The 27,073-nt window shown below is 32.9% G+C and overlaps 2 long non-coding RNA genes across 2 annotated transcripts; both read right to left on the bottom strand.

The window, feature by feature from the left end:
• Positions 1-11,010: 11,010 nt before the first annotated feature.
• Positions 11,011-13,202, bottom strand: LOC103931170. Its single transcript, XR_007258081.1, has 2 exons — positions 11,526-13,202; positions 11,011-11,438 (listed from the first exon to the last, which is right to left on the bottom strand). It is a non-coding gene; the product is annotated as an uncharacterized LOC103931170 (long non-coding RNA).
• Positions 13,203-21,221: 8,019 nt separating this feature from the next.
• On the bottom strand, positions 21,222-22,591 carry LOC103931171. Its single transcript, XR_007258128.1, has 4 exons — positions 22,428-22,591; positions 21,958-22,043; positions 21,394-21,438; positions 21,222-21,267 (listed from the first exon to the last, which is right to left on the bottom strand). It is a non-coding gene; the product is annotated as an uncharacterized LOC103931171 (long non-coding RNA).
• Between the last annotated feature and the right edge of the window lie 4,482 nt (positions 22,592-27,073).

Here is a 27,073-nt window from a genome sequence, read left to right as displayed (position 1 = left end):
TGGGCCGAAACTGGATTTGTCACTTTTTTTTCTTTTTTTTGTTCTTCTTCTCTCTCCTTATTCTTCTTCTTGTTCTTAGGCCGAAACTGGGTATGAATTTTTTTTTCTTTTTGTTTTTTGTTTTTTTTTTTTTTGTTTCTAGGTTGGAGGTAGAGGGAAAATGGGACGAAGATGAAGATGGAGAGGAGACAGAGAGGGTTCTTCTTCTTCTTGGGCCGAAACTGGGTTCAAAATTTTATTTTATTTTATTTATTTATTTATTTATTTTGTTTCTGGATTGCAGGTAGAGGGAAAAGGGGAAGAAGATGAAGATGGGGGAGGAGAGATGAGTGCGCATTGGGTTGGGGGGGGTGGGGGGGGGACCGAATTGGATTGGGTTGGGGTTTTTTTTTTTTACTTTTCTCCTTCTTCTTCTTCTTCTGCAGGAGGGGGTTGTATGAAGATGGGGAAGAGAGAGGGGGGAAGAGACGACTAAGGTTTTTTTTTTTTTTTTTTTTTTTAATCTTTAAAAAATATTAAATATTTTTTTTAGTTTTTAATAATTTTTTATTAATTTTTTAATAGAAAGTGGGCTCCGAATCAAGCTACATTAGCACTTAATAGAAAAATTAATAGAAAAACTAACGGAGGTCTGACATTGTCACAAATTCGTAAGATGAGGTATGATATTGTCAATTTTAAAAGATGAGGTATGAAAGTGTCATGACACCAATAGTTGAGGTAGTTTTTTGTACTTTACCCAAAAAAATATCTACAAAAATTTTACCGGTCGGTCATCTTGGCTTTTTAAACTTTTTTTATTACATAAATTCTTATCTTTATTTTTTAACAAATAATAGGATAATTTATATTAAATTTAACTAAATTACAAAAAAAAAAAAAATTAAAATTTGAACACAAAACCACATGAACGAATATTTTTAACCAACTGAACCACAAATTATTTACATATAAATTCTTAACTTATGCTCTTCCCAAATCTGATCTTTAATTGGTGGGTCCCCCACTCAACAAATTAATAATAATTTGTCTCCCTTCCCACTCAACCAATTGGTTTTTTTTTTTTTTTTTGGGTGAGTAAACCAACGCGCACCGACTAAGGTAGGTTTGATGAGGTTCCTATAATTCTTGGATATCAGTTAACTGAATCGACCCGTGGTTACTTTTGTTTGTTTTAATCAAAATAGATGGTGGTGTTTTTGTAGTCCCGTTTCGAGTGTTTAATTAATGGATATATATCACTTTTAACTCCCAAAAAAAAAAAAAAAAATCAGAGTAGAGATAAGATTCCCCTTTCCTTTCACTCACTCACACTCAACTCTCAGACCGTCGAAACCCTACCATTGTCTTCCTCTTCTCTTCAATAGATTGCCCTTCATTGTCTAACAGGTAATAATCAAAAGACTTCTGCTTTTGGGTTCAGTTTCATCTGCTTTTGAAATTTTTTTTACAATGGTCCCATTCGTTTCTACTTTTGGGTTTGATTTCACCTGCGTTTTATTCTTTCATATGCTTTTGTGATTTTTTTACCGTGGTCCCATTTGTTTCTTCTGTTGAGTTTGATTTCATATGCATTTTTATTCTTTCATCTGCTTTGGTGGTTTTTTTTTTTTTTTTTTACAGTGGACCCATTTCTTTGATATTTTTTTTTTTAAATGGCCCCATTTTTTTGATTAGTTGTCTACATTCGTTGACAATGATTAATCATTAAAAGTTGATAGCGTTGTATTTGGGTAATTAATTAAGGGGCTTTTGGATCTAGGTCCAAAAACATAAATAGTTTTTGGAACTGAATCCAGTTATCCAATTATATATTTTGATATCAACTTTGCCCATTCAGATAAAAATATTTAATTTCTTTAAATTTTTTTCTCATTTATTTAGTTTTTAAATTTTGAATATTTAAATTCTCAAACTAAAATATTATCTAGTAACTACCTACTATTTATGAAGAAAACAAAACCGATATAATCTAGTAACTACCTATTGTATAGGAAGAAAGATGCTTTATACCTACAAAGCAGATATAATCTACGTGCAAAAAAAAAAATAAACTACCTATTGTATTGGAAGAAAAATTCTGGGCACCTACATGGCGGAACATAGAAATATAAATATAATATAATATACCTTCATTAAAGGAACGAATTTGGAGGGAAGAGCACAAAAATATCACCCATGAAAAGAAGAGACAAAAAAGAGAAGGATTGATTCCATGATCTAACAGAGAGAATTGTGTGGAAGAAGGAAAGAAGGAGGGAAACGGACTGGGGTTGAGGTGATTATATGGCTATAACTAATCCTACAATTAAAGGACAAGTTAAACCACAAATAATCCCATAATTAAGAAATTTTATGTATTTACTACAATTCGTAAGCCTAATGGGTAAATATGGTACAAACCACAAATAAGCATATGTAGAATCTCAATTATTAGACCTATTTCAATAAAGTGGACTAATCCTACTAATGGCTCACAAAATTGAATCTATATCAAGTTATCGCGTTAATTAACATTGGGCTGAAAAATATTAAAAGCCCGAGCATGCAAGGGCTTTTTGGATTTGGGTTAGTTGAAGCACATGCCCAAACAGAATTAAATATTATTTCTTGACAGCTAATGGATAGTAAATCTATGATGGAAATGATAAGGGACAAATGACAGCTCACCTTCGGTTAAAATTAATTACTCTTAGATGGCAACCCTTCAATCCACTTAGGCCCTATGTCATAAGTCTATGTCTTTGATTTTGTGCGTAGTTTAAAACGGATTGAAGGTGACCAGTCAATTGACGTTGCCTCTCCCTGCTCCATGACATCACTCACCTTGAATTGTGTGGCCAAAACATTTTTTGAGAAATGTGGACGCGGAGAAAACGGTAGAGTTAGCGATGGAGAATTCGCAATTGGAGACAACGGAGGGCCTGCAAATTCTGTCGCTTATGATGATAGCAAAGTCACCTTATTGGCCCCTATGTCATGAAAGTTGAATGGATATAAGTAAGAGTCATGTTCTTCTAAAGTTTTTATTTTGAGATTATGTGAAGATCAAATGCATATTAATCTTAAAATTATGTTAGTTTAGATTCAAAAGCTTAATATATTTAATAATTTAATAAAGTAAAATCACCACATAAGTGTGATTTGCGTTTGAAGATTGAGATGATGAAACCTCCACATAAGACATATTTCAACGATTTCACAAGCCAAGTGTTCATGCTTTTGTATCTGGAAGAGATCCCCTTCGGATCTCTTCCACCAAATCTTAGGGATCCGAATGTTCGGGTTTTTTAAATTTGATTCAACGGTCATAAATCAGGGGTTTCTATAAAAATTATAATAATTTTAACCGTTGGATTAAATTTTAAGGGTATCACATGCAAATTACATGAAAAAAAATATAATTTTTTTTTTTTACAACGAAAACTTTTTGAATCAAATTTAGTTTGAGTTGTCTTATGAAAAAAATATGAGCTTGCTCACGAACTTTACATGCAAAAAAAAATATGAGTCTTTAAATTTTATATATGATTTTCTTTTCTTTTATTTATGAATTTTTTTAGTTAACATTAACATGAAAATTTAAGATTAGACTTATATCTCTCATTTTGTCGATTTGCTATTGGTTGGATTTCAATTGTTTTTTTAAGCAACGAGGTAGACCTAACAATATCGTACAAAACTAGTTAATACGACAAAAAACGATAACAAAACGGAAAATTAAAAATATTTGAGTTGAGCTTTAATGTGTTTGAGTTGAGATTCGTTAGTGACATATTAACTAACTGATTAATTTAGTGTTGCCCACAGGTATCCATTTCAACTCGTTAAACGCATGTTTCTTTTAATTATTGTACATAACTCCCTTATCAAACTCATTCTAACTAACTTTTGGATATCGGAAAGGCAATAATTTCCTACAGTATATGCTTAGAAGATTATAGCTGGATTTTGGGGCCTTGCTAATTGTTGTTTCAAGCTTCAATCGCCAAAAAAAAAAAAATCTTAACATGTTAGGTAGCGTCACCAATTATTTTAACAAGTCGGGCTTAAGTTTGAGTTGTATTACTTATTAGCTTAATCGATTGACACAATATAATTATAAATCATTCAAATAATAAATAAACACGAGCACAAAAAATATGACTCGTTTCTAATTTAAAGTCCCACAATCAGCCCATTTCAAAATACGTCACCTTTCAAACCTACATGTTTCATTCTCTGTGTGTAAATCGTGTCTTATAAGGACCAACACGTGATGCTCACATTTTCTGTGAAATTTAAAAAGAGGATTGAAGGTGAACAGTCAACTAACGTTTCTTCCAGCTCCATTATATCACTCACCCTCTCCTGACATTGTTTACGAGTGGCTTAGTGTGACCAAAACATTCTCTGAGACATGTGGACGCAGAGAAAACGTCAGTGATTCGGTCCAAATAACTTTCCAAACCGAAACGTTTGGTTGAAACTGAGCAGTTCAGTTCCTGCGGTTCCAATTCGGTTTGACCGCTTCAACATTCAACCCGTATGTTTCCACCAACAAATTCATAGCCAAACTATTGGAAATCTACAAGATAGACTTGACAATATTGCAAACAACACGGTAATAACATAAATCTATACAATACGAAAAATTAAATATTTGAGTTAAGCATTAATGGGTTCGGGTTGAAACGGGTAGACTCGTTAGTGATATGTTAATTAATTGATTGATTTAGTGTCATCCACATGTATCAGTTTCAACCAGAAATTGGCTTTTTTAATAATTGTACATACCTCCCTTATGAAACTCATTATGACAATCCTCGTCACTGACTTTTGGCAACCTTCTTTGAAATGAAGTTTCATGCTTCAACAAATTTCTTAATATGTCAAGTAGTGTCATCAATTATTTTAACGGTTCAAATTTGAATTTGAATTGTATTAATGGTTAGCTTAACCAGTGAACCCAATATAAACCATTAAAATAAGGAATAAACACAAATACAAAAAAATATGAGTCGGTATCTCAAGGGGCTTATTTAGTTATATGGGCGTATGGCATCCTTTTTCACACATCATTTTTCAGTCGACTTATATAGAAACATGTGATATCATGAGATATCATCCTTTTTACACACATCATCATTCAATTGCTTACGTAGAAACATATGATATCATGTGATATCATCCTTTTTACACACATCATCATTCAATTGCTTACGTAGAAACATATGATATCATGTGATATCATCCTTTTTCATATGGGCCTATGGCATAAAGCTACGTCTTTCATTTTTTGTGCGTAATTCGTGTCTTATACTAAGGACCGACTCCTGATGCTCTTGGGAAACTTAAAAGGGCTTGAAGGTGCTAGCCTCAACGTTGTCATCTTTGTCGGGCATGGGGGCCTCCGCGTACGAATAGTGAGTAAACGACGGGTTGAAAGTTATACCTGTGGGCCTATGGCGTAAAGCTACGTCTTTAATTTTTTTTGTGTGTAACTCTTGTCTTTTTAGGATCTAACTCATGCCGCGTGTTACCTACCTGTTGGGAGGTACTATAAGCTATCAATGTAGTACTATATTATTTAATAATTTCTTCTCCAAATACCAGAGCAAGGACGAAGATGACGTAACCGTAGAAGAAAAAATGGTGTACAAGAAAAAATGTAAGAGAAAGCAAGAGAGAGAGGTCGAGGTTTGCAACGTGCGGGTGAGAAAAAAGGAAGAAGTTGCAACGTGTGGGTGAGGAATTGGTTTGATATTTTATTATTTTCTTTATTAAAACTAGAAAATAAAAATTGAAATATCATATGAACTTGTACATATTTTTCAATTTGTACAAACCACAAATAAACATATGTAGAATCTCAATTATTAGACCTATTTCAATAAAGTGGACTAATCCTACTAATGGCTCACAAAATTGAATCTATATCAAGTTATCCCATTAATTAACATTGGGCTGAAAAATATTAAAAGCCCGAGCATGCAAGGGCTTTTTGGATTTGGGTTAGTTGAAGCACATGCCCAAACAGAATTAAATATTATTTCTTGACAGCTAATAGATAGTAAATCTATGATGGAAGTGATAAGGGACAAATGACAGCTCACCTTCGGTTAAAATTAATTACTCTTAGATGGCAACCCTTCAATCCACTTAGGCCCTATGTCATAAATCTATGTCTTTGCTTTTGTGCGTAGTTTAAAACGGATTGAAGGTGACCAGTCAATTGACGTTGCCTCTCCCTGCTCCATTACATCACTCACCTTGAATTGTGTGGCCAAAACATTTTCTGAGAAATGTGGACGCGGAGAAAACGGTAGAGTTAGCGATGGAGAATTCGCAATTGGAGACAACGGAGGGCCTGCAAATTCTGTCGCTTATGATGATAGCAAAGTCACCTTATTGGCCCCTATGTCAATGAAAGTAATCTTGCATGAAAGTTGAATGGATATAAGTAAGAGTCATGTTCTTCTAAAGTTTTTATTTTGAGATTATGTGAAGATCAAATGCATATTAATCTTAAAATTATGTTAGTTTAGATTCAAAAGCTTAATATATTTAATAATTTAATAAAGCAAAATCAACACATAAGTGTGATTTGCGTTTGAAGATTGAGATGATTGAACCTCCACATAAGACATATTTCAACGATTTCACAAGCCAAGTGTTCATGCTTTTGTATCTGGAAGAGATCCCCTTCGGATCTCTTCCACCAAATCTTAGGGATCCGAATGTTCGGGCTCTTTAAATTTGATTCAACGGTCATAAATAAGGGGCTTCTATAAAAATTATAATAATTTTAACCGTTGGATTAAATTTTAAGGGTATCACATGCAAATTACGTGACAAAAAATATAATTTTTTTTTTTACAACGAAAACTTTTTGAATCAAATTTAGTTTGAGTTGTCTTATGAAAAAAATATGAGCTTGCTCACGAACTTTACATGCAAAAAAAAATATGAGTCTTTAAATTTTATATATGATTTTCTTTTCTTTTATTTATGAATTTTTTTAGTTAACATTAACATGAAAATTTAAGATTAGACTTATATCTCTCATTTTGTCGATTTGCTATTGGTTGGATTTCAATTGTTTTTTTAAGCAACGAGTAGACCTGACAATATCGTACAAAACTAGTTAATATGACAAAAAACGATAACAAAACGGAAAATTAAAAATATTTGAGTTGAGCTTTAATGTGTTTGAGTTGAGATTCGTTAGTGACATATTAACTAACTGATTAATTTAGTGTTGCCCACAGGTATCCATTTCAACTCGTTAAACGCATGTCTCTTTTAATTATTGTACATAACTCCCTTATCAAACTCATTCTAACTAACTTTTGGATATCGGAAAGGCAAATAATTTCCTACAGTACATGCTTAGAAGATTATAGCTGGATTTTGGGGCCTTGCTGATTGTTGTTTCAAGCTTCAATCGCCAAAAAAAAAAAAAAATCTTAACATCTAAGGTAGCGTCACCAATTATTTTAACAAGTCGGCTTTAAGTTTGAGTTGTATTACTTGTTAGCTTAATACACAATATAATTATAAATCATTAAAATAATAAATAAACACGAGCACAAAAAATATGACTCGTTTCTTATTTAAAGTCCCACAATCAGCCCCATTTCAAAATACGTCACCTTTCAAACCTACATGTTTCATTCTCTGTGTGTAAATCGTGTCTTATAAGGACCAACACGTGATGCTCACGTTTTCTGTGAAATTTAAAAAGAGGATTGAAGGTGAACAGTCAACTAACGTTTCTTCCAGCTCCATTATATCACTCACCCTCTCCTGACATTGTTTACGAGTGGCTCAGTGTGGCCAAAACATTCTCTGAGACATGTGGACGTAGAGAAAACATCGGTGATTCGGTCCAAATAACTTTCCAAACCGAAACGTTTGGTTGGAACTGAGCAGTTCAGTTCCTGCGGTTCCAAATCGGTTTGACCGCTTCAACATTCAACCCGTATGTTTCCACCAACAAATTCATAGCCAAACTATTGGAAATCTACAAGATAGACTTGACAATATTGCAAACAACACGATAATAACATAAAACTGTACAATACGAAAAATTAAATATTTGAGTTAAGCATTAATGGGTTCGGGTTGAAACGGGTAGACTCGTTAGTGATATGTTAATTAATTGATTGATTTAGTGTCATCCACATGTATCAGTTTCAACCAAAAACTGGTTTTTTTAATAATTGTACATACCTCACTTATGAAACTCATTATGACAATCCTCGTCACTGACTTTTGGCTACCTTCTTTGAAATGAAGTTTCATGCTTCAACAAATTTCTTAATATGTCAGGTAGTATCATCAATTATTTTAACGGTTCGAGTTTGAATTTGAATTGTATTAATTGTTAGCTTAACCAATGGACCCAATATAAACCATTAAAATAAGGAATAAACACAAATACAAAAAATATGAGTCGGTATCTCAAGGGGCTTATTTAGTTATATGGGCGTATGGCATCCTTTTTCACACATCATTTTTCAGTCAACTTATATAGAAACATGTGATATCATGAGATATCATCCTTTTAACACACATCATCATTCAATTGCTTACATAGAAACATATGATATCATGTGATATCATCCTTTTTCATATGGGCCTATGGCATAAAGCTACGTCTTTCATTTTTTGTGTGTAAATCGTGTCTTATACTAAGGACCGACTCCTGATGCTCTTGGGAAACTTAAAAGGGCTTGAAGGATGCTAGCCTCAACATTGTCGTCTTTGTCGGGCATGGGGGCCTCCGCGTGCGAATAGCGAGTAAACGACGGGTTGAAACTTATACATGTGGGCCTATGGCGTAAAGCTACGTCTTTAATTTTTTTTGTGTGTAACTCGTCTTTTTAGGATCTGACTTCTGCCGCGTGTTACCTACCTGTTGGGAGTTACTATTAGCTATCAATGTAGTACTATATTATTTAATAATTTCTTCTCCAAATACTAGAATGAAGATGACATAACCGTAGAAGAAAAAATGGTGTACAAGAAAAAATGTAAGAGAAAGGAAGAGAGAGAGGTCGAGGTTTGCAACGTGCGGGAGAGAAAAAAGGAAGAAGTTGCAACGTGTGGGTGAGGAATTGGTTTGATATTTTATTATTTTCTTTATTAAAACTAGAAAATTAAAATTAAAATGTCATATGAACTTGTACATATTTTTCAATTTGTTATATAAACTAAAATTTTAAGCAATTTATCATACCAACTTTCTGAAAAAAAATCAATTTGTCATCTCACCTAACTTCGTTAAGTTTTCCATAAAAAATAAGTCATGTATGAGGCACATGACTTGTATTCAAGGTTATTTCTGCCATTTAAGATCTTTTTACAAGTTCTTTATTTTTCTTTAGTAAAACTCTTAAATTTTGTGTTCGAGGGTATTCATGCGGATCATTGTGTTCGAGTATATGCATCTACATTTCCATTTCTAGCACCAAAAATCAACTCGTTTCTTATATTACAGAGTCCATATAAAATTTGATTTCCTGATATACTAAACTAAACACTTTAGAATTGTTTTAATCGAACGCAACATAATAGAAGGAAGTGAGATGTTAAAATGGTAGAAATAACTTTGAATACAAGTCATGTGGAAGGCATATGACTTACTTTGGATGGAAAACTTAACATAGTTAGGGTGAGATGACAAATTGATGATTTTGGAAAGTTGGTATGACGAATTGCTTAAACTTTTAGTTTATATGACAAATTAAAAAATGGCTACAAGTTCATATGACATTTTCAAAAAAAATTCCCTTAAAACTAAAAAAGTAAGAGATTTAACGAAGTTCAACTTATGTTAATTCCTACGTAAATCCATAGCAGGGGTAGCTGACAGTTAGGTGTCAGCGCAAGTCTTTCCAGCTCGAGGTTGTGGGTTTGCTCTGGCGCTAGTGCCCGATGATGAAAGTAACCAATCCCCAAAAATTAACAAAAAAAAATTTCAGTCAATAAAGAAAGAAAATTTAGAACAATAATCCAACCCATCATTTGCTTGAACTTGAATTTTGAATTCGAACAACTAGAGGTGGGCACGGTCTAATTCAGTCCGGTCCATTTTTTAATCCAAAATTGAAGAACACCAGTTCAGTTAAGTTTAGTTCAATTTTACTTAAATCTATTAATGAAACCGAGCAGTGAGGTTTCGGTTTAGTTTGACCGGTTATTCATTGTAAACCGAATTATATATAAGCTTTTTTATTAGCATTCTATATTAAAATTTAATATTAGATGACTTGTATACCCTACAACCAAGCCAAATGTAGAAGATTTATAACACTGAAGCATGTAAAGAGCATTGTTCTGTATCATCGGTGCAACACAGTACCTTACACAACGTATAATTTGCCTTTCTGATTAATTGAAAATGGGATGAAAAACGGAAGTGCAGAAGGAAGGAGGAGAAAAAAGGCAGGGCCAGGCGGGGTTGGGTGGGGTGTGAGGACATTAAGGGAAAGTGCGTGGCTATATTATGATAAATTTTAATTGTAAAAGCAATGGTGTGATGTACCGTGTACTCAATAATATGTAGGATGTTAATATAATAAGCTTTATATATTCTAACCTTTTTGCACGAACTCATGCATTTGCAAAATGTCTTTTTACATCACGACGCGCTACGCACGACTTACGAAGTTCTTTTTTCTTTTTTACATTTGGTCACGCATAAAGACATTCTTATAATTATTTTGAATTTGTAACCTACATTATGAAAGGTATCAAATTAATAAACCAAGAAATCAAGAATGTCTTTATGCGTGAAGTCAAGCATTAACTGGAAATACAGAAGCAAATCAAATTAATTTATATAGGTCACAAATGCTATTCATTATGTAAAATTAAATTATTGCTCCTATCATTTGTGTCAATTCTTGATTTGTTGAAATCCACTTTAAATTTTTTTCAATTCCTACATAAACCAAAAAAAAAAAAAAAAAGAACACGATAATTTTTTTGATAAAAGAAAAGATAACATGAGGAAACAATATATGCAATAACAGTAACTTGCATGTTAATATCAGTGCAGAGAAGAGCTATATATTCTTCTCTACCGAGAGGAGTAATTTAAAAGACAAAAATTCTCTAACCTATGAGAAACGAAAGACCACCATCAAATTATCAAAATCCAGTCAAACATAAATGAAAAAAAGACAAGTAAAATAGAAAAAGAAACGAACTCTATCTTCAAAATTAAATCGTGCTTTGCATCGCCTCCTCATCCACGGGAACAACACATAGAACCCTCGCACTGGAATTTCCAGAAGGCATATGAATTTAAAGATGCCTTTGCATCGCTTCCTCATCCACGACAACAGCACATAGAACCCTCGCACTGGATTTTACAGAAGACATCCTCAATGAAATTTAACACGTTTTGCAGATAAGACTCCATTTGAAGGAGTTGCCGAGTTTTTTGCCTGAAAAACAGACAAAATCGAAGAACAAATGAGTCCAACTCTACAAAGTCCATGCAATGCACCACATGATAAGATCAAATCCACTACCTGTTCTCTTCATGTGAACTACTCCGATTACTCACCGCACCATCAGTGGACTGCCCGTTTTGCTGTGGCTCCGGCGCTTTCTTGCTACCAAACTTGGCATCCTAAAAATACAAATAATTTTATCAGTAGAGAAAACAGAAGCAAGCAAAACAAACAAAAGCAAACACTCTGTACCGCAAATCAAAACGGAAGCTTATACACAGATTAATTTCATTTGAGCACCTGGGATAGGGAGGGAGAGGAATCACCGCAAATCTCAAAGAAAAAAATTGAAAAAAGAAGAATCGGCGACTTGGACGTTGGTTTCTACCCCTTTTATCCCACGTTGGAGTGTTGGAGTGTCGGAGTCTACAAAACCGAACGTTATCCCACGTACCAGTGTGGTAGTCTGCAAAACCGAAAGGATGACTGCTGAATGTAGTTGCAAAACTGAACGTGGTGATCGATCCTTTCTCTCACGTTATCCTTTTTTTATTCTTCTTTTTTGAAAACCTTTCCACTCTTACGCTTGAGTTTATTGTTCTAACTGTACATTTTTTAAATTTTTTGTTTTTTTGTTTTATTTTTTTTGTTTAAGGGGCTTGAGACACCAAAGTACTCTTCTGGCATTCTATTGTAGAGATATATTTTTCCTTCGAGTCCTGCTTCAACGTCCAACAGTATGTTTTCACCGACAAATTCTTACAAATTTGAGCCAAACTACTGGAAGTGTACAAGGTAAAAACATAAACCTGCAAGATTTGTGAGACTAGTAGAGAAGAAACGAGAGGGCGAAGAAGGGAAGAGAGAAGAAATGGTAGAGAAGAAAAGAGAGATTGGCTCTAAAGGGGGAGAGACAAAATGTGAGACTGGTTTGGTGGCCAGACTGCATAAAGAAAAGGAAGAGGAAGAGACATAGAGTCAGTAGGGTTTAGTTAGGTTATGGGCCTTTGGACCTTCGATTTAGTTAAATTTGGTAGGCCTTGCGAGAGATTAGTATTAGATGGGTTATGTTTATTGAATATATTTAAAAACATAAAAATTAAATTCTCACCCTCTCCTCTTAAGGTAGAAAATATCGTTTGTTGAAAAAAAACATAAAAATTAAATTACCATTAATTGGTTCAGTTCGGTCATGCTAGTTTTTTCAAGTTGAGAACCTAAATCGAAACCAATCTGAATCGACTCAATTCAATTCTTGTCAAAAGTTAATTTTTGTTTTTTTTTTTTTTTTTTTTTTTTTTTTTTTTGTCAACAAACACAAATTTTCTTTTTTCGATTTTTTTTTTTTAATTTTTTTGTCATGTTTCAATTCGGTTTCTCAATTCTATGGTTCTCATGCCCACCCCTAAAAACTAAAGGTGTCAAACGGTCTAACACCTAAAGGTGCATATGGGCCTAAGCCGTTCTTGGGCCGTGCCACTAAACAAGAGGCTCAACAAACTTTAGTTATTTTATATTATCAGAAAAAAATTATTTGAATCTAGTTTAAAACCTAATATCACAATTATTTAGTCTTATTAGCTCCGAACTGTATGTTTTACTTGAAAAATAATGAATAAATATATTAATATTTAATTATGTATTAGTTTAATGGGATAGTCATCATAATGGCCCCACGTCATGGGCCGTGCTTGGCCATGATGAATCGTTGCCGGGCCGGCCTATTGGACCTAAACCTTAAGACCAACCTGACCACTGATTGCTAATCATGTCATGCAGTGCTTTATCTAAATGAGCTTGGGTCGTGCCTAATTTATTAAGGCACGATCATTGATATAGTTCATTGTTGCAGGTTCCCCTTCCGTTCTTACTATCTCACAAACATACTATTTCATTCACCGTCCATAATTTTCCGTTTTACAATGGGAAAGTGCAATTGTGTGTGGAGGATTTCTACTGGGGTCCTATGAGTTTAATTAGTCATTTATGATTTATGAGTGTTAAAGTTTCCCCCTGTATAATGAGTCTGTATTACCGTTTCTCAACTTATATGTGATTGTATGGGAGACAAATGGATCTTGTAAAGAAATCGTTGATGTCCTCAGAAAATGGATGCTTTGGTGGTAATTACTCATGTTCTAACTTCTAATCATATTGGTCCTCTAACTAGCAATTGCCAATAGTTATGCTAAAATATGACTTCGAAGACATTTAGTATTACGGTCTAGTGATATTCTTATTTATTAATAAGTGGGGTCTTAGATTCAATTTTCGCTAAATGCGAATTTGAACCACATTATTGCTAGCCCATTGTGAGGCTAAACTCACCCCTCCCCTTTAGTGTAGATAATATTATTTGTTCAAAAAAAAAAAAAAAAGACTTTGAAATAGAAATAGGGTGGTGTTAACCATACACCTCTTTTTATCTTTTACAAACCCTCTCAATTTTTGACCGTCGGATCAAATGAATTGATGAGGATTAAGGGATAAAAGTTAATGGTAACATCCATTAGATTATGTCTACAACAACATATATAACGCAGTTATCGTTATACATAGAAAGTTTTGCCAGCGTGTTGCTACGGGATTATAAATTATGTGAATTTTTTTATGTTTAAAGGTATAAACACATCAACTTATATCACATCAATTGATTTACTACAACAACATATTGACACACTTGATATGAAAAATCCATAAACTATTCGACAACGTAGAAATCCTACCTCGTACATATTAAAACAATTAACAAATTCTCAGTAAATGATCACAAAAGAGGTATAAAAAAAGTAAATTTCTTAATTTAAAAAATGAGAGATATAAAGAAAATGTTATAAGCTCTTAGTCCTCACCATAACAAAAATAGTGATATCGTTTTAACATTAACTTGGATTGATTTCGGTCACCAGCATTAATAAAACCAGTGACTTAAACCTATGCCGGCAAACGACCAAATTAGATGCAAGCCAACCAACTTCGAATTTAACCAAATAAAAAAAAATTACAATTAAACTAACCTCTTCTTCCCATATGAAGTAGTAGTTGTTCCCTGTTTTGCCTTTGTGAACAGTACATTCTTCACTCTACACAAAAAAATGCATACTCAAAATGCTGAGCAACATTATGAAAACTAAACATATACAGTATTGTATATGTATTTGGACATAAGGAATAAAAATTTACTAAAATAAGCAAGCTTAAATTTAACAAAAGAAGTAATTGCGAATTGGAATAAAAATCGATATAATAGTTGGTAATAAAAAAATCTGACTAAATTTACAAATAGCATCATAAATTGTTTAAAAAATGGGGTTTTTGAACTTTAATCCTTCAAGAAGATTAAAATTAAAAAAAAAAAACCTAGTGTTAGATTGAACATTGATTTTAGTCCCTAATGTGTCCTTAATTCAAAATAATTAATGTGCATTTTATTGAATGTCTCCCATTAAATATTTAAATTTATTAATACACAAATTTTAATTTATTTTTTGACCAAAAAAGAGGTTTTTAATTTATTAATTTTATTTAACATTCTTCAAACTTGAAAGATTCAATTAATGTACCTAAATGTTAGTACCGAAATATATTATATTGAACTAATATATTTAAATGTTAGTACTGAAATGTATGTACCTAAATATATGCACCTAAATGTATTAATATTAAATTAATGTACCTAAATGTGTGTACCGAAATGTATGCATCAAAATGTTAGTACCGAAAATGTATTATATTGAATTAATGTACCTAAATGTTTGTATCGAAATGCATGTACCGAAATGTGTATACCTAAATGTATGCAACGAAATGTATTATAATGAATTTAATATACCTAAATGAAGAAGATAAAGTTCATCGAAATATATTGTATAACAAAAATTAGTTTATCTAAATGTTCACAACAAAATATATTATGATGAATGAAATGAAAATAAAAATTATAATGAAATAAAATTAATACATTAAAAATTAGAAAGAAAAAGATAAATAATTAAAACATCAAAATATAATTAATAAATGAGATTATTAATGTATCAAGGGACTAAAATTAGATTTTGATCTTACTCATGGTTTTAATCAAAAAGTCATCTTTGCCAAGGATTAAAATGAAGTTTTCTATAAAAAAATTAACACCATCGAAAAAACTCATCACTCAAATCTGTAATTCTATTGGGGTACGTATTCCTAACCTGCCAAAAGGGTTAATAAATTATACGTTTTTTTTAAGAGCTTGTATTCTTTTATCTATATCTTGAGCTGGACCCACTGATCCACAACATAAAAGGGTGTAGATACACCAATGAAACAAACTTTTAACAACAAGACTAGGAATAAAATTACTGTATTTTAACATCTCATATGCAACATGAAAATCATACACATCTTTTATATGATTAACTACAACCAATTACTATTTCTTAATTTTGAATCCACTAACTCCAGAAGTTAAACAAAAACTCAACACAATTAAACCCACATTCCAATTCAACCAAAATTCAACAAATTCACCCCAAATTAGATCAACAGAAAGAGAAACATGGGAAAACCCAAATGCAATAGGAGGGAGGGAGGGAGGGAGGGAGGGAGGGGAGGGAGGGGAGGGGAGGGGGAGGGAGGGGAGGGGAGGGGGAGGTGGGGGGGAGAGAGAGAGAGAGAGAGAGAGAGAGAGAGAATGAGCTTCTGTTCTGAATTTTTGAATGATTACCCAATCTAATCAGACGTTAAGACTATAGTAGTGATTAGTGCGGGAAAAACTTTTCCTATGAGGGATTTTAAATTTCTTATAAGTCCTAATTATCAGTTAACACCAAAGTAAGTGAGATAACGTACAGATAGAAAGACAAATCACTGACATTAACTTATTTTTGTTTATTGATGAATATAAACTGAATTTTTCAGTGAAAAAATTTGATTGAGAAAAATAATTAAGTAACAATACTTAAAGCCCGTTCAACATTCAAGTAAAAAGTGAGAGAAAGACCAAGAGTCCAACCTTAAAAGTTCGCATGAAATTCTGTAACTTCGTACAGTACTTTAGTAATTGTATCACCCATAAAACTACTGAAATAAAACCAACAAATGTGAAGTCAAAATATATATACAATCTGATATTCTTGCTCAAGAGTGTAGAAGATATAAGCCTACTGTGAAACGAAAAAATTGTAATCTACAAACATCAAGGTGCAATTGTATGCCATTAAAAAGTGCAATCAAAGCATATAATCTCATTCAGCTCGATTTACGTATCAATATGTGGATTGGGTCAAAAGAAATATACAAAATATTACAATTTAAAAAGAAAAAATGGTAAGAGTAAAAAAAAGAGGAGCGTGTGTACGGAGGAGAGGAGCAATGAGCATGGACAATCTTCGCCAGATTTCAATGAACTGGAAAATGATATCATACACAGTAATTCCATAAGTATTTTAATCCTAAGATTTTAATTGATTTCAAGTAGTATACATCCAAGAGCTTATTGGATTTTGAGTTATATAGTGAGCTCTATTGAGTCCTCTTGCCATCCAAGGATGTGAGTTCATTGGTGAAACCACATGGATCATTTCCACAGATAAATGCTAAAGTGGAAATAGCCTTATAATCAAGTAGTAAGTGGTTTAAGTCTATTCTAATATATAAATGTGAAGAAAGATAGATTGATAGACAGATAAAAAGCAAGTTATGACGATTGAGAGAGTAGAGACGAACTGAAACAGACTTTAGCAAGAGTAGTAGTACTGCAGTCTGTAGAGGGTGCCCAGTTCTTGGTCTCTCCAACTTCAAACCTTGTCCCACATCAGAAACAATGAGATCATTGTCTGCAGAAAGTACAAACTGAAAGTTGGACACAAACTACTCAAACTCGAGCAGCTATGACCAAATGATGATAATTGTATGAAAAAGAAACAAAAAAAACAACAAACAACACTTCACATACAATGTGAATTGAAAACTGTATTCCCCTCCTTATTTTATGACATAAAATGAGATACACTGCTATTACATACAACACTTCACATTTGCTATTATAAACCCACCATAAGATACACTGCTATTACAAAGAACACTTCACACAGAGTGCACAACGAAAAATAAATAATTATGATAAGGAAAACTCAAATGAGGAGGGGAAATATAAACTGCAGAATACAGAGTGCACAACCTATTTAAAGTCTCCATCACTTATTTGAACGAAAATAATGAAATTGTAACTGAGTATGTATTGAAAGAAGAAGGAAGTGAATGAGAGAACTATACCACTCTTTCAAGAATTCAGAAGAGAAGGCTGAAATCAAGACAGGGCATTACCATCAATGCCTGCACATTAATATAACAACTGTGCACATTAAAAACACTTCTTATTTTCACCAATATTCCACATTACAAAAGGCTAAAACTAAAAGAAAGATTTCAAAGAAGTAAGATTTAGCATGGAAGTTTACCAAGTTGCGGGTAACAATTTGGGTGCTCATATGGTCAGCTCGAACTGCACACAAAGCGAAAAAATAAAGAAAGTTCAGTTTTGCAGTAAAAGACATAATATAACACATAAAATCACTGAAAACAATAGGATTCTAAAATATAAACCAACCAAACGATTTAGTTGCAGTAAATTATGCATTTTAAAACAACAACAAATATCAAGAGAACTCAGTTTTGCAATAAGTCGTAAACACCATGCGAGATAGAAAACGAAGGGCAGTTGTTTAGCAGCTAACAATAGGGAATACTCCAAGAATCCAAGCCCAGGAAACTTCAAATCCATTGCAACAAATCATGTATGTATCCAATTAATTAATTAAGTGAAATTGGATACATACGTGGAATGAGAATTTAAATAACGTCTAAGAAAAGATAAGTTGGTTGCAATTTAGTACAAGATGGAAATTGGTGTCTTATGGAATAAAATATATTTAGTGACAGTGTTATATAAGAGTTACAAAAGTATTGCAAATCACGCTATGATTAAATAGCAGTTTATTTGCCAATTTTATAATTTTTTAAACAAAATTAAATGGCGCTCTAAGACGGATCAAATTTATGTAAATTGGTAAACTTAGTTTTGATTATCTGGAGTAAGAATAATCATTTCCGTCTTTTCTCTTTAGAGGAATTAACTATTATCAATTTATATAGATACCTTCTTCTTCTAACTTATTGTGAATACATGACTTATTCTTTGTTTGTCTAGTGAAAGGTTTAAGGCCAATATTCAAAAGTATAAACAGACATCCTTCCACTAAAGATAAATCCTACCCATATTTTGTAAATCTGTGAAAGAACATATTAGATTAAAGGGTAAAGTACAAAAAACTACCTCAAGTATTGGTGTCACAACACTTTCATACCTCATCTTTTAAAATTGACAATGTCATACCTCATCTTTAGAATTTGGTCCAATGTTATGCCTTCCGTTACTTGACCATTTACTTTTCAGTTAAATGTTGACGTGGCTTGATTCGGGGTCCACTTTCTATTAAAAAAATCATTAATATATTATTAAAAACTAAAAAAAAATTATTTAATATTATTTAAATATTAAAATAATAAAAAAATAAAAAATAAAACCATCAGTTCGTTCCTCCCCTCCCCCTCCCCCCTCCCCCCTCCTCTCCCCATCTTCATTTTCTTCCCCTCACCTGCAAACCCTAAAAATAAAAAAAATAAAAATTTTGAAAACCCAACAACCCCCCCCCCCCCCCCGGGGTGGAAGAACAAGAAGGAGAAGGAGGAGGAGGAGGAAGAAGAAGAAGAGGAAAAAAAGGAGGAAGGGAAAGCTAAATTGGATTTTGTTTTTTTTTTTTGTTTGTTTGTTTGTTAGAATTTGCAGGTGGGGGAAGAAGATGAAGATGGGGAGAGGAGAGAGGAGAGAGGAGGGAGGAGGGGGGAGGGGAGGGACAAAATGAGGGTTTTTTTTTTTTTTTCTATTTTTTTATTATTATTTTAATATTTTAAAAAATATTAAATAATTGTTTTTTAGTTTTTAATAATTTTTTAATAGAAAGTAGGTCCCGAATCAAGCCACATCAGCACTTAAAAAGAAAAACTAACAGAAAAATTGACGGAGGTATGACTTTGTCACAAATTCATAAGATGCGGTATGACATTGTCAATTTCAAAAGATAAGGTATGAAACTGTCGTGACCCCAATAGTTGAGGTAGTTTTTTGTATTTTACCCTAGATTAAAATATGTGAAGAGGGTATATCTCTAGTGCAAATGTCTACTTTTATACTTTTATCTCTAGTGAAAAGAAGCTAGTTTGTATATATATTAGTAATAGCTAATTTGCCTAAAGAGAAAGCATAGTAAAAATTGTAATTAAATGTAGAACGTCAATAAAACAAAGTTAACAAAGTATTAATTAATTTTACATACCTTTGAATATTTGTGTCTTCATTGCTTGAAAATGTATTTGTCAACGTTGTAAATCCCTTGCTGAATTAGCTTCCCCCCCTTAAAATTGTAAAATAAAGTGTTAAAAAAAGGTTGTATGGCAGTTAATAAATAATATATAATAATTAGTTGAGATGGATGGAAAAATGGAGTCATACGTAGGATGAAAACAATTTGTAATTCATTATCATGCATTGTTATCTATTTTATGCTAAACATAAAAGATAAAGTCTATTAGCAAGAGTGAGAATTAAGAGCAATTCTGATGACGGAATTGAGAATTAATAGGTATATAATGAAAAAGTTATCTTATTGCTAAGTTTGAATTGACTAATGATAGGTATATATAATGAAATTTTTTTGCCACAAAATGAAATCTGTACAGAAAGCCTGTAGTCAAGTGGAATGACAATCAAATAAAGATGAAATGCCAATCAAAATTTAAATGATAAAAAAAGTTACCATAGTAAACCACAACATATAAAAAAATTACAACACATTGATAAAAAAGACCATGTGTCAGTACACTTTAGCTAATCATTTTCTGGGCATAAACAGAACCACCACTGACTAAATAATAATGTTCTGCAAAACTAACATAATACAACAACCGCAGAATAAGAATAAGTCACAAAAATACATGACAATAAGAGAAAGTAGAAAACAAAGAAAATTGAAAGGAAACCAAATAATCTCAACTAATTGAACACCTAATTTCTGTAAATCCAAAACTAATAGCTCCGTATACATAGTTGCCAACTTATTAAAATAAACCACAGCAATGCATAAAAAGCTTTACAACTCATTCTAATTAAAATCTAAGGAAAAAAAATGTTAAGTTTTTTCCATTTTAAAATCGAAGAAACAAAACCCACAGATTTAAATAACCATGTGAATCTTACCCTCAAATGTTTCATAAGCACAAAATCTATCTAAGATGTTGTTCTCCCTTTGCAAATGCAACCTGCAAAACAAATCAAGCAACCAAAAAAACACAAAAGGGTAAGTAACAAAGCTCAAAAACCCTAGCACAAAAATGTCATAAACAGGATAAAAATGGCCAGCAAGTCTAACTACGACAGATAACAGTGAAAATGGTACTAATATAACTTGTCACACATAATAAACAACACTATTAAACTGGAATATTAATCCAGCAGATTTATATACCATTATAAATGTTATCAAAATGAGCTGCAATACAAAGCAGTGAAGCTTTATACCCACCAGATCCTTCTCACAGTCCAAAATCCAAATAACGACTTCAAATCCATAAAATTACAATGAAATTAATACCATAATGTACCAAACAACTGTAAAAAATAAAATGTAGCAAAGGCAAACATTAATTCAACAGGCCAAATAAGCAAAAAGATTCATACCTCAATTGAATTTTGAACATGATTCTCTCGCTAAAAAATCTTAATCTACAAAACCAAATTAGTTTTATTAATAATAAAGTAACACGATAATGCATCAAACAACATTGAAAAATAAAATCTAGTAAAGGTAAAGATAAATTCAACAATCTAAACAAGCTCAAGCATTGATACCTGAACTGAATTTGCAGGTTAATTTTGTCGTTTAAAAATTCTGATCTACAAAACCAAATCAGTTCTATTAACACCGATAAGATAAGAATTGATACGAAAAGCAAATCTATATTTGAGGCCTTAAAATATATTATAAGCTCAATTAATACAAAGAAAGAATCAGTACCACACTCACAACCTTATATTTTCACCAGTACATATGCATATTGCTCCAGGTTGTTAAATCAGATCTTAAAGACTATGTTCCTAACACCAGAACTAACGACTTCAGATTCATATGAATTATAGCCACGCCAAACCAAACCATTTAGGTTGTCAATAATGCCCAAATAAGCAGTTTAGCTTGGTTTCTTGAGTAGATCAGGTTAGTCAGGTTGCCGAAGAAACAACTACACACCAATTCTCAAACTGCACAACTACTAAATTACAACAGTATTGTATCGATGACTGAAAATGATCTCTAAAGCATCTAGGTACCCAGGTTTTCAATTAAAAAACTTATCCAATTGAATTCAATTAAAAAAATGATCTCTCAGATGAGTTATGAATTAACAGAAAACATACCAAAGGCAGTGGAAGCAGTACGTCGATGTCAGACATGAAACTTAGCTGATTCAACTAAGCGGGCCTGCTAACCAGAATGCTCAGACCTGGATCATATTTTAAAAAAAACCCATAAATCATCATGACCTCAATCAACTATAATCAAGATAAGAACAACATAACAGGCACAGATCACATAATCGAAAAGAAGTTTCGCAACTCATCCACAATAATCAACAGCTAAATTAAACCCAAAAATTAATCATGATCATCCATTTGTATTGCTGGAAATGTTTAGCCCTTAATTACAACACCAAAATAAAAAATTCCTCACTCACAGTACAAAACCGAAACATACGAAGCAAAACCCAAAAATTAATCATCAGTATTCCTCTTTTTTTTTTTTTTTTTTTTTTTTTTTTTAAGTTTGAGGGAAAAATCGAAGCACAAAAAAAAAAAAAAAAATAACACCAAAGAGATAAATTATATACCTGACCCAGAAAAAGCTAGGAAGAATAAAACCCTAAAACTCGAAGAAAAATGTTTCTTGCAACCAAAATGCAAAATCAGAGATAACAACCAGACGTAGAGCGCGGGAAAACAAAGAAAACGCTGGGCAAAAAAGCCAAATAGCCCAAATTCACAACAATCAATCGTAAAATTTTCTTCCTAACCAAACAGAAAATAAACCAACACATGAATCAACATACCTGAACGGGAGCTATTCGTTTGTGCAAAACAGGGGAAAAAACGCCAAACACCTTCGAGAAGATCGGATCGAAACCGAAATCAAAAGACAGACGGGAAAACTAAAGAGAAACGGAACGACAGAGAGATTTGCTTTTAACACTTTATAAATATTGTTAATCATTTGAGTATTCAAGATCTTCAATCCATATGGTTTTTGAATACCATAAACATTTTGGATAAGATATGTGTTGGCATATTGTTCGATCTGCAGCTTGAGATAATATTCCCTTCAACACTTTATAATCTTTCTAGACTTGTCAAGAGTTCCAATCTAATATCAACTCTTGCAAGAGATTTGCTTTACCCTTTCAAGGCTTTCTTCAAGCAATTTGAATTCTTCAGGGATTTTCTACACTTCATGACACATGCTTCTTTGGAATTTATACAGAGCAACTTGCTTCCATGTATACTTAGGAGATTTACTTGCGGAGATATTCTTCGGGCATATGTATAATTCTCTACTGAAATGAACAAGCTTCACAATGAGAAATAATGTTTCCAAGAGTGTATTACAATTTCAGGTTTCAATTGGAAACCTTGTGTCATATTATGTGAGTGTATGTCACTGTATTACAAATGCCTATATGTTACCTTCTGGGTTCAACATCATTTGGCGATTTGTACTATAGGTCTATTTTTCCACGTTCTTAATAAATTGTAATGGAATTGCCTTTCTTCATTTTGGCCATTTGGGCCAATAATTTTTCTTTTTAGTCAATGAACAAAAGAACTTGATTCAATATCAACCTAGCTTATTGACGAATTTAGTAGCAACTGTAAAATCAAAATTAACATTGGTAATCACCAATTCTTGATCCCATAATTCTCATGTGCATGCACATTTATAAGCATTTTAAAACTTTAGATATCTTTGCTTCTTAAGGGGCTTTACATTGTCTCTTCTATGATAGTAATTTCTTATTAGATGAATTGTTTGAGAATTTAGATCATAACCTTTTCTAGAGCATTATAGGATTTTAAATCTTCACTTCTAGGGAGTTCAATCATTGGAACCTACACATCGATTATGCTTCAGGATGAGATATATTAAAATTGTCAAGTCCATGGATTATCCTTTTGGAACTTGAATCCATGCGGCAATTGTCATGCTTTGAGCATACAACAGTTTAGTAGTGCCAAGTTTATGGATAGTCTGACTGATATTTCAATCTGTATGGCATCTTTGTAACTTATAATCAATTAAAAATTTTCATTACCTTTTTGTACATCATGTGAATTATGTAAACTGGTAGTGTTTGTTGGGGCCATGAGTAGGATTCCCATCATTGAACTTTGGTCTTCCATTCGCTCAGTCAGCCATCAATTTTCTCCATTTAGACTTCTATAGGCTCATCGTTGATCCTTCTGCTTCAGTCTCTTGCACAGTAGAAATGGTGCGCAACCTTTGCCCTTGGATGGTCCATCACTTCTTGGTGAACCATCCATGCTTGGCAGCTTCAGTGAAAAGAACCAATAGCGTACCAATTATTCTGCATTGTTGGTGACTTAAGACTCGACTCGAACAACAATTGAAGATGATTACTCGAGAAAAATGCAAGTTAAGCAATCAAGAAAATGTCCTAGGCAGTTGGTTCCTGACGGGAAGTTTGATTTCAGGTTCCAATTAATTGCTTTCTTTCTCCTTGTCTTGCAGGTAAGAACAAAGGCAAAGGAAAAGGCAGGGAAAGAGCATGATATGAGATACTCTTGCTCTCGACCCTGATGATATGAGATATTTTTACTCTTGAAGATAAACAGTAGAAGGATTTGATACTGATGTAAACCTTTTCGATCAAAAGGGGTTTCTTGCTGAGAAAATGAGTTTGGCATTTTAAGGGACTTGAGGTATCCGAGATAAAGAAGACTAAATATGTTGAGAAGTTTGGTTGCAGATGCATTATCGGTAAGAAAGATGAGTTAGGTGTTTGGGAGGTGTGTTTTGCCATAGAGGACGAAGGTCGACATATATAGGGATTTCCCAATAGCAGGTAATGGTGCGATTGTGACCTTGTCACCCACGCTTGTCGGTAACAGTAGTGTAGTTGGAATAGTGAACTTTACATGTTTTAACTTTGCAAAAGACATTTTGGCAGAGTTGTCCTTGAAATTAGAAGGCTGAGATTGCATTTGAGAAATGTTGACGAGCTTTATTCAGGAAAATCCGGCTTTCAAAATTCAGAGAGCGGTGTCTCTTTGACTTTTGAACAAGTGGTTGTGTTGTCTCTCCTTTTATAAATGTATCAATTGTATCCAACATGCACACTTTGAAAATTGCCCGCTTGTAAAAATTGTCTCTATTGTATTTCTGAGATTTCACTCTATCCAACCTTTTTCTTTCATCATTTCTAAAAATGGCTTACCTATCCAACCTTTGTTTAGATTTAAGTCTCGGATGAGATACACATGAGCCGCGTCAGGATAATATATGGTGCTTGTCTTTTTTATCTTCTAATGGTTTTTTTACAGTTGGAGGCTCTGTGATGAGGGATGATATAACGGCTACAGTAGTAGCTAGGAACCTTCTCACTCCTAGAGATAAAAGAATACTTTTAAAGAGGTCTGATGAATTGGTTATTCAAGACTCTTTGGCTTTCAATGTTCAATGTGCAGGTTCTGTATCCAACATGGACCAACGTCTACTTGCTTGAACTCACCAAGTCGAAACATTAATGGCTAAGGTAGCAAGTTTTAGACAAGAACTTAGAGGGCTCAAGCACAAGAATAAAGAGTTGCACAAACTTGCAAATATTTACTCGATGAGCATGAAAAGAAAGCTCAACTAGCTGCAGGAATCCAAAAGTTGGATTCAAAGTGATCACCAGAGATTCTTAGCTTGATTCTGAAGGCAACTGGTGCCTTCCCCTTCTGGTGTTTTGCCAAGTGTTAGGGCATCACATGATCAATCTCTAGTACCTCATTCTTTTGGGGTATTACCAAGTACTGAGGCTTCATATATGCAACCTTTGTGAAGCACCCCCCCTCCAAAAAAAAAATTTGTTTGTCTTTGTAGTTGTAACTTATGTGTATGCACAAGAATAAAGAGTTGCACAAAATTGCAAATATTTACTCGATGAGCATGAAAAGAAAGCTCAACTAGCTGCAGGAATCCAAAAGTTGGATTCAAAGTGATCGCCAGAGATTCTTGGCTAGATTCTGAAGGCAATTGGTGCATTCCCCTTCTAGTGTTTTCCCAAGTGTTAGAGCTTCACATGATCAATCTCTAGTGCCTCCTTCTTTTAGGGTACTGCCAAATACTGAGGCTTCACATGAGCAACCTTTGTGAAGCACCCTTCCCCCCCCCCCCCCAACACAAAAAAAAAAAGTTTGTTTTTGACTCATGTGTATGTATAAAAATTTTTTTTCTCCCATTTGATTTTATACATGTCAGAAAGCTTCTACTTTAGCTTGTTATATATAGAAACCCATGAAAACTTCTGGTTCCATGAATATGATTCAATGAGCCAAGTATAGATATTTTATAATATCATATGCTTACACATAAGTTCTCGAGCATTATGAATTCATGAAAGTATCTCTTGTGTAAGATGCCGATGGTCATAAACTAAGTTCACCATTATCTTATTCCCAAAATGAAGAAATTCTGGTATGACGGAAATTGCGATAATTAACTCATAACACATATAACATAAGTCTACACAAAATGTTAGAACTTCAAGTTCTTAACGTTATTCATATTTTGAACTTCAAGTCAAAACATTATTCATATATACTCGAAATTTATTTCAAAATCGACATCATTAGAACCTTTATGTTCATAGTTTTGGAATTCATACCTATACTTAATTTGTTCATGGATTAAGAAACTTATGGTCCTCATTTACACGAATCAAGGAACTTCTGGCTCTCTCATTTGATAGTTTGTGGACTAAGGTGCTTATGGCCGTCATTTTATTTTAATTGAGGAACTGATGTTCTCTCAGTTGATTCAAAAACTTGAGGTTTTGATTTGATCAAGGAACTTTAGGTCCTATCTTTTTTATATAATGATGATCAATGAACTTCAGGTCTGATCTTTTTTAATGATGGAACTTCAGGTCCAATCATTTTATATGATGTGGATCAAGAAACTTCAGGTTCTAATCTGATCAAGGAACTTCGGGTTTTATATACTCATCATAAAATGTAGTATACTAAATAAATTAAAGCAATAGGCGGTAATTCCAACCATGGTAAACAAATTGCTTTTAAGTAAATAAAGCTTGTGACGAGGGCTTTGATTCAGCACCATTCACATAAATATCAAAGCTCTAAAGCAAAGGGTAATAATTTCACCCACTGCAAATAAATAGAACTTGTGATAGGACTTTAAACCAGCATCATTTTCATAAATATGCCAAAACAGAAAAGGCAATGATTAAGTCTCCAT

The sequence above is a fragment of a genome, unplaced genomic scaffold (assembly GCF_019419815.1).
Source record: "Pyrus x bretschneideri cultivar Hongxiangsu unplaced genomic scaffold, Pyrus_bretschneideri_v1 Contig2, whole genome shotgun sequence".
NCBI classification, from domain to species: Eukaryota; Viridiplantae; Streptophyta; class Magnoliopsida; order Rosales; family Rosaceae; genus Pyrus; species Pyrus x bretschneideri.
The sequence above is the reverse complement of the archived record's forward strand: the minus strand, read 5'-3'. Positions and strand labels throughout refer to the sequence as shown.